We start from the raw sequence: 8,417 nt of genomic DNA, 5'->3' as shown, positions 1-8,417 counted from the left end.
GTATTATGTTGGCCTGAGTGTCCTTGATGAAAGTCCAGAAACCTCCGTATTTAGGTGTTGAGCCTTTCGGCTAATACCGGTAAAAAATACAATTTGGTAATGCTTGTAGCCTACATGCAGACACGTCCTAGAGATTCCCAGTGTTGTATTCATCACCCTGTTTTCTATTGTAAAGCTAATGGATTCTGGAATTAAGATATCACTTGGCATTGTATGGTTTTGAGAGGAGATATAAAAGTTTTTCGACATGAGTATTGTATATGCAATCACCTTATATCTTTGTTAAGATTAATAAATTTTGTTGTAGTTTCTCTATTGGGATTTGACTCACCCTATTTGGGAAAACCATTTTCAGGTATTGATGATATGCCTCCGCCAAGACAATAGCTTGGGAGAATGGGAGTTGAAGGCTTCTTTTTGTGTATTTTTGTATTTATTTTGTACTAGCCAAGGGTTTTAACTATATTGAGCTTGGACTTACTTTTGTTGTAACCAAGCACTGTCTTAGAAAGTTGTAGCCATTTGGGCATTTATTGTTTGTTTAACTCTTATTTCATATTTTTAACTTGTATCACATGCTATAGATTCAAGATTAGGACTTATGAATGTATAACTACATGTGACATGTTTTGTATACTCTGATTATATGGAATAGAAAGGAAATTGTATCCAAAATGGTATCGTTATTTACCAATATTGTGGATGGTTTTTATTGTAATTATTTCGGGGCGTTACATTAAAATTTAAGAATATAATAATAATGATGTCAATGACAAAATGAATATACTCTTAAATAGCTTTGTTAGCCTATCCACACCATTTTTACAATCCATCTAGAGAGGGAGATGGCTAGAATTATCATGCTCAACTCCACAATGGTTTTCATGAATTAATTACATGTCTTTTTTCTCACATGACCTCTAGAGAAAAGTTTCCAATAGATTGTAGCACGTAGTGAACAAAATTATCTCATACCCGCAAGTAGCTCATCTCTTTTAATTAGAACAAGTTCTTTGGCTTAAATTACTAGAATGATTTCCAACATTAATGGTTATGCCTTGACTAGGAAGCTTGGTAGCTGCCTCTTCAGCTGCCAATGCTTTCCTACTGATTTTCTGATAAATATCCAACAAAATTGTTTGAAACGCCTTCTCAATATTGAGTGTCTCTAGTGCTGAAGTCTCGAGGAACAATAACCCTTCCTTCTCGGCCAAGAGATGAGCATCTTGTTCTGAGACCGCTTTGAGATGATTCAAGTCAGACCTTGTTTCTAGCCATCATTATGACGATGTTGGAGTTAGCATGGTCCCTTAGTTCGCGGAGCCACCTTTGGACATTTTCAAAAGTCTGCCTCTTGGTTATGTCGTAGACCAAAAGTGCACCAACTGCGCCTCTATAATAAGCATTTGTGATGGCTCGGTACCTCTCTTGACCAGTTGTGTCCCATACTTGGGCCTTCACTGTCTTTCCTTCTACCTCTAACAAAAATATTTAAGACTAAATTTCCAAGACATATTTAGTACAAGTTCATACATAAATAACTCATGCAACTACTTTCATTAATGTCGGTATGGCTTGGTGTTACATGAATTGACAAAATATAGATTAGAGATATAGAAAAATAATTAACCTGTAGAGTCCTTCCAGCAAATTCAACACCAATGGTGGATTTAGACTCCAAGTTGAATTCGTTGCGCGTAAACCTAGAAAGTATATTGGATTTTCCAACACCTGAGTCCCCAATTAAGACAATCTTCAATAGGTAATCGTACTCATGATCCACCTTATATGCCATTGCTTATTCTCTCTATACCTCACACTAACCTATCTAAAACCAAATGGACCAAATCTCAATTCATTAAATAAAAATAAAAAATAAAAAATAAAAAGAAAAAGAAAGAGTGGTAGAAAAAAAAAATTCAATCCAAAAAATATTTAAAAAACACAAACAAAAACCAAAGCTAAAACTAAGAAAAGCCAAAATTATTGTTTGTTTTATAGGAACATTTACAAAAAGAAAAAAGCTCAAAGATGGGCTCATTTACTAGGAATTACTTTCTTTCATTTTTTTCATGTTGTCCCTAGAAAATAATAAAAAGAGAAATAATTTACGATAAATAGAAGATGAATTGTTTGAGGAAGAACAACGCAATGAAGGGTAAATGCAGTGAAATTTTGGGGTAAGAGAGGGAAGAGAAGGAAGAAAGAAGCAAGAGAAAGGAAATTTTCCTAGTCCAATAAGAAGAAACAGAATAACCGATGGAAGAGGAATTTAAATGGCCATTCATGGGTTCGAATCAGCAAGATTTGGAAAATTCCAAAAATACAATTTATTTTGCAGAAGTTATCTAGTGTTCTGGGAATAGTATGTGGCCATGTTCATTCAATAATATAAGGGCATGTGACTGTTTTTGTAAGACAAAGACACCAAATGATTGTGTATCATTAAACGTATGCAAGACTTTATTTAAATTTTTTGCTTCCTAGATAATTTTTTTAATATATTATATACTATTTAAAATATATGTTTCCTTTCAATGGTGGTCCATTTAGTTAGTTAAGAAGATGGTGAAATTAAGATCCCATTTAATGAGAAAAAATTCAATGCAATAGTGATGTCATAGTTTCAGTGACATATAGTATCACCATTCAATAACAAATTACTATACAATTATAATAAATATCATATATAGATGTGATATTACTGAATTGAATTGTTAATTACTTTTGAAAAATAGAGTTCACAATCCCATGTTGTTTTATTATCGTTGGTGATACGTGTATGCGATAACATGATATCATTGTTATACTAAATTTTCACTCTCTTAAATTTCAATAGAGGCTCAATACTATACCAGAAATAGGAACCACATTTCCTTCTTCTTCTTCTTCTTCTTTTTTAATTTTTTAATTTTATTACTTTTTTCTTTTAGTTGTACAAATATGCACTTATTTCAAAAATAAAATAACAAGGATTTTATGTTGTATGTGTTGTAGTAATTCTTGCAATTCAATCCATACTGGAGACAATGTCCTGTGATTATGCAATAAAATATTGAAAAGCACTGTGATACAACTTTAGTTGTAAAATATCATATATATATATATATATATATTTTAATAAAAATTAATGAAAACACATAAAGATTTTCAATAATTGTAACACATGTCTACTTTGAATGCTGCCACTTACATGAAGCAACAATAATCATCATAACTCATACAAAAAACTTTGTTCATATCATAAATATGACAAATTTCTTTTAACATATTACTTCTAATTATTCAAAGGTATATGTTGAATGTTAGATGATCTTTGCATCAAATTAATTTGTAAATCTTAAAAGTCAACACCAATGGTTGTTAAATTAGAAATAAAGTGAGTTTATGTGGTCAAGGTAGATTTTTTGTACAAGTTTGTTACCAAGTAAATTATGTCATTTAGTCCTCCTAAATGTTAGGATTCGGGGATCCCTCCCATGATGTCCAGAACAAGCCACACACAAAGAAGACAAACAAATTTAACATGGTTACGCCTAATGCCTACGTCTACGGGAGAGAAATCAATTTTCACTATAATAATAGAAAGAATATAGAAAGATTACAATAGAGGAGGAAACTCTTTCTCACTCAACTTAACACTCAACTGCCCCTCTCACACCGAGGGAGTTCCATCTCTACCACAGAGGGTCTCTCTCTCTCTCTCTCTCTCTCTCTCTCTCTCTCTCTCTCTCTCTTTACATTTTTGGTTCACTGATTTTCTCACATTCTCCCTCTGCCCCCTTTTCCTCTATTTATACACATATATGAGAGGTGTGAATTCAAGTTGGCAGCCGTTTTATCTTACGACTGGCCGGTGGTCAAGTTTGGTAGGTTTGGTGGCAGCCATTGTTGACCTCTTTGAAGTTTCTCCAAACTTCTACATTCTTCTGGCAACCTCCATTGATAACTTGGTGAAGCTTTCCATTCATACATGGAATAGAAACCCAACAATCACCCCCTTCTGCCATATGGAGTGATGTGTCGTATCCGCAACAAAACTTGTTGCTAATCTTGTCACGCCCAAAATCCAACATAGCCTGTATTAGTGAGGAGAAGCTTGCAACCCCCTGACAAAATACCTGACACCCCTTCATTCGAGTGTCCTTGGTAAAAGCTAGAGATAAAACACCAAAAAAATACATAGATACAAGAGGACGAGGAAATCCAACGTCCTCAACTCAACTCACACTACTCTCTGATTCTCTCTTGGAAAGAGCCCCTGCTCCATCTCACACACATCTGTTTTACGCTTCCATATCACGGATGTCTTCACCTGCCATGCTTAAAACTTACATGATCAACATATCCCGCACCCCTTGATTAGATGCCCAATACCCTCTGCCTAGCATGCCCTACACTCTTTTGAGTGCTCTGTGACACTGCAGCTTCTCCCTGAAATACCATTAACCCCAAACATTATTTCGCATGGTAAACATTGGAGCAACAAAAAACTCTTCGTTTGCCTAGTCAACGTTCTTGGTTTTCTTTACTCGTAGCTTCTTTTGAACTATCAATATTTGCCCTTTGCACCCCTGAACAACTTCCCAACATTTCCACACGTTTGTTGTTCATGCTTTTTGCAATTCCTGATCTCCAGTTCAGCAGTATGTGTTATCTGCGCATCGCTTACTTGTACTACCAAATTGGTGGTTGATGGTAGCTCCCTCTACCAAAGCATCCTCCATAAATTTGTACGAGTCACCAATTATGCAACACCTAGCATAGTACTCGTACCCATACTCCTTGAGTGGCGATCATGGCTCCATCTCTTCTCCTGCGCTTGAGCTCGCCTAAGAGATCTGCAACTAATCTGTCTCATCAAGAGGTGCGTTCACCACCACGGAACCAAAACCATCCAGTGAAAATTGAATGCCATTTGCTGTATAAAACATGAGTGCTCTTCCAAAAACACAGCAAACTCTATTGCTAAAAAATCAAATTGAGCCAATGCAAAAACATACAGAACCAATCGAGCTAGCTCTCCGATTTTCTGCAACTCAAGCTCCACCACGATGCCATGTTCCAATTTCCACAAGTGCCTAACAAGTTGTCCTAGACAATTCCAAACAAATAATGGTGAACAATCCCGCTTGAACCAATGTTAAGAAGACTAAACAAGAGAGGCTTCAAATTCTCCGTCAAAGCAACTTCAAAAATGGTACCAAAAACATCGCTTCCAATCAACCATTGACCACAATACACTTTTCAAGCTTGAACTAATTAAGAGAGCAAAACAAATTCTCCAAGAACCGAGGCAAGTTCTCCACCAAACAAAACTGGACTGTGGATGCAATTAGGCTTTAACTAGTTCGACAATATCAGAACAAACTTCGAACGAACAAACAAAAAACAAGAGCCAAAAAATTCTGAAGTGTCGAGCAAACTCTAGATTCCTCCAACTGCAATTCCAACCGGTAGACACAATATGATGCACCATCTTCACAGCTGCCAAAATCGCCCAAAGGTGCATGCACCGTAGGTATATAACTCCAACAGTCCTTGCTAACTCCATCGGGTTAACACATGATATATCCCCTCCAAATCCAATGGCAGATTGAGGGATAGATCCCAAAACATGAGATTCAAAATCACCATCTTCACGTTTCTCCTCAACAATCTCTTCTAATCTTTAACGAACACCAACGATCACACCACTTCGACAGAAGCAAACACCCGGAGTCTGAATCGTCACCCAGGCTACCAATAGCTGATGTCTTCGAATATGGGACAGATTACAAAAAAGAAAGAATCCATAAAAGGAAGAAACGATCAAGTCTCACAAACCAGTGACACCCCTGGATCTCGTTAGACATGATCATAGATCCTAACTGTGATAGTGAATCTTAACAAACCACGACTTTGAAAAAGTCGCCAATAATCTGTGAAAGTTTGCGAAAAAACAATGTCTCCAATAGACATTGAAAAAAAAGCACCAAAGTTCCACCAAGATTTGAAGTAGATTGCCACAACTTCTCATTCAGATCGACAAATGCGGACACTGAGGCTTCACCAGATATGGATCTTCCAACTATGATCTATGAAGGATCTCCAATGCCTCCGCAAAGGCCAATGCCAATGAAGAACTACTATTTAGACTTATGACACATGCTAAATCTCCGTAATACACTCTACCAATGACGGTTCTCTCTATCTCCTAGAGAAATCCTAATGAACTTTGAGGTTCTGCAACTGACTCGAGAGTCTCCAAATGAATTGATAACTCTGTAATTGACTCTAAAGGCTTTTCAATTGGCTTCAATCGGGTGAACAAAACTTATCACCCCCATCACCCACATGGGTGATAAAACTCTGTTGTTTAATACGCCTCCATTCCATCAAGCATCTGGAGTGAATCTGCACCTCTTGCTTGGAATGTCTTCAACCACCATATATAATCATGTATGACTCAATACCTCTATCACCAGGTACTTGCATTATCCAATAGAATGTGTCACGACCCAAACCCGCTTCTATAGGTCTAATGTCGTAACTGACCAGTAATCTTGGGATTACCAAAGGCCTCTGAACAAATTAAACAAAATACAGGGGCTAGAAAAAATAAATACCAACAAATAATGTCCATAGAGCTGTGCAGACATACATGAGACATAAAATTTAAAGCTTAATATACATATAAGTGATGTCATAATTATGTTAGTCTAAAGTCACCAAGACCCACATATACAGAACATACAAAAACTTGTTCAGACAAAACTTAAGAAATACAAAAGTCTTAAACATCACAAACACTTGACCACTTCGAAAAGGGAACCTCCTCGTAAGGCACAGTGGCTGGCTGACAAAACAGATCTGCAGGTAATCATCTCAGGGCCTGGTCACGCATCTGATCACCTTTGTACATAACAATACAATAAGCTGGAGCCTAGTGAATAATAACAGAGTAAAGGGGGTTTAATGAATGATATCCGTGACAGATTCAGAAGTCAGAAACATATTTTTATACATATTCAGATTCAGAATTCACGGATAATCATACGTGGTACATCCATTAGCTCTATCAGATAGATGACTCATGATTACATGAGACGGTCATAAAGACCCATATATAGAGCAGTTACAGACAGATAATGGTTATGCTTAACTAGTTCCATGAAGGAACCTCTGGGACCAGGTAATAGACAGAGATCACATGATGCTAAAGATGCCATGATACATTTCAGAGAACTAGACAATCATTCATCTATACAAAAAGTAACATTTCAGAAAATTGATCATATCATTTCAGTTAGAAAATACTTATAGTCAAACATAGCTTTACAGAGTTATTACTCGCATATAGCTCCAGTGGCAGAACAAATAGAGCAGATAGATCAGACGGATTACGGCGCGTGACCTACACAAACACATAATGGATATACACTGAAACACATGCTCAAAAAATACTTAACTGATTTCTTTTCTATTTTGATGTGTTTCAAATCCTTACCCTCATTATTATGTCTTAATTAGGGCTTAAGAATGCTTAAGATGCAATGAGTATGCCAAAATGTAATTTGAAACACTTAGTCAAATTTGTTGAAAATATGGTTTTTGCTCGAGTGCAACTTTGGTAGGTCGGGCGGTTAGCAAAACTCTACAAAACTTCTGGGAGCTCTCATTTTACGCTTAAGCTCAACTTCTTATGCTCGAGCGAAGGATAAAAAATAATCGTGGTTGCTCAAGCACAGGTTGTGTCGCTCGAGCCAAGACCCATGTTTACAAAAGTACTGGGAGCTCGAATTTTACGCTTGAGCCAAGTTTGAGTCACTCGAGCGAAAGTGCAAAACAAAGAGTGGTCGCTCGAGCACAGGTCCTATCGCTTGAGCGATGATGTAGAATTCTGGAATTTCCAGATTGTTGTTCAAGATGCAAAACTCAAGTGTAAAGCTTCAAAACACATCCTTTAGGCCCCAAAACTTGAGAAAACATGTCTAAACTTGTGAAACATTATGAGCTGAAGATCATTTCACAAAATCAAAGCCTAAAGGTAAGTCAATTGTGCAAAACGAAACTTGAAACTTGAGTTAAAACACTTGCAAGAATTGACATGATTTCATTTCTTCTAAAACATGATTGATTGAGATAAAATGTCAAATCATGGTTTAGTGACTAAACACAGTTCGAGGTTGTTACAGTCTTTCCCCCCTTAAAGAGTTTGGTTCTCCAACCTCGAATTACCTTCATTTTGAAAGAATATCGGGTCCAGAGGGAACAAATTAGGGTATATTTTCATCATATCCTCTTCAGTCTCCCAAGTCGTAGACGTCCCTCCGTGATTTTGCCATTAATGGAATTCCCTTATTCCTTAGCCTTTTGATTTGGCGATTCACAATTTGAACTGGCCTCTCTTCATACGTATAGTCATCCTTCAAAAG

At 36.6% G+C, this 8,417-nt stretch overlaps 1 pseudogene; it reads right to left on the bottom strand.

Annotated features, from left to right (window-relative positions):
- Positions 1 to 995: 995 nt before the first annotated feature.
- On the bottom strand, positions 996 to 1,795 carry LOC114322370 (ras-related protein Rab2BV-like; annotated as a pseudogene).
- Between the last annotated feature and the right edge of the window lie 6,622 nt (positions 1,796 to 8,417).

The sequence above is a fragment of the Camellia sinensis genome, chromosome 8 (genome assembly GCF_055761805.1).
Source record: "Camellia sinensis isolate YWXY chromosome 8, ASM5576180v1, whole genome shotgun sequence".
NCBI lineage: Eukaryota > Viridiplantae > Streptophyta > Magnoliopsida > Ericales > Theaceae > Camellia > Camellia sinensis.
Note: the sequence above shows the minus strand (reverse complement) of the source record. Positions and strands in the feature narration are given on the sequence as shown.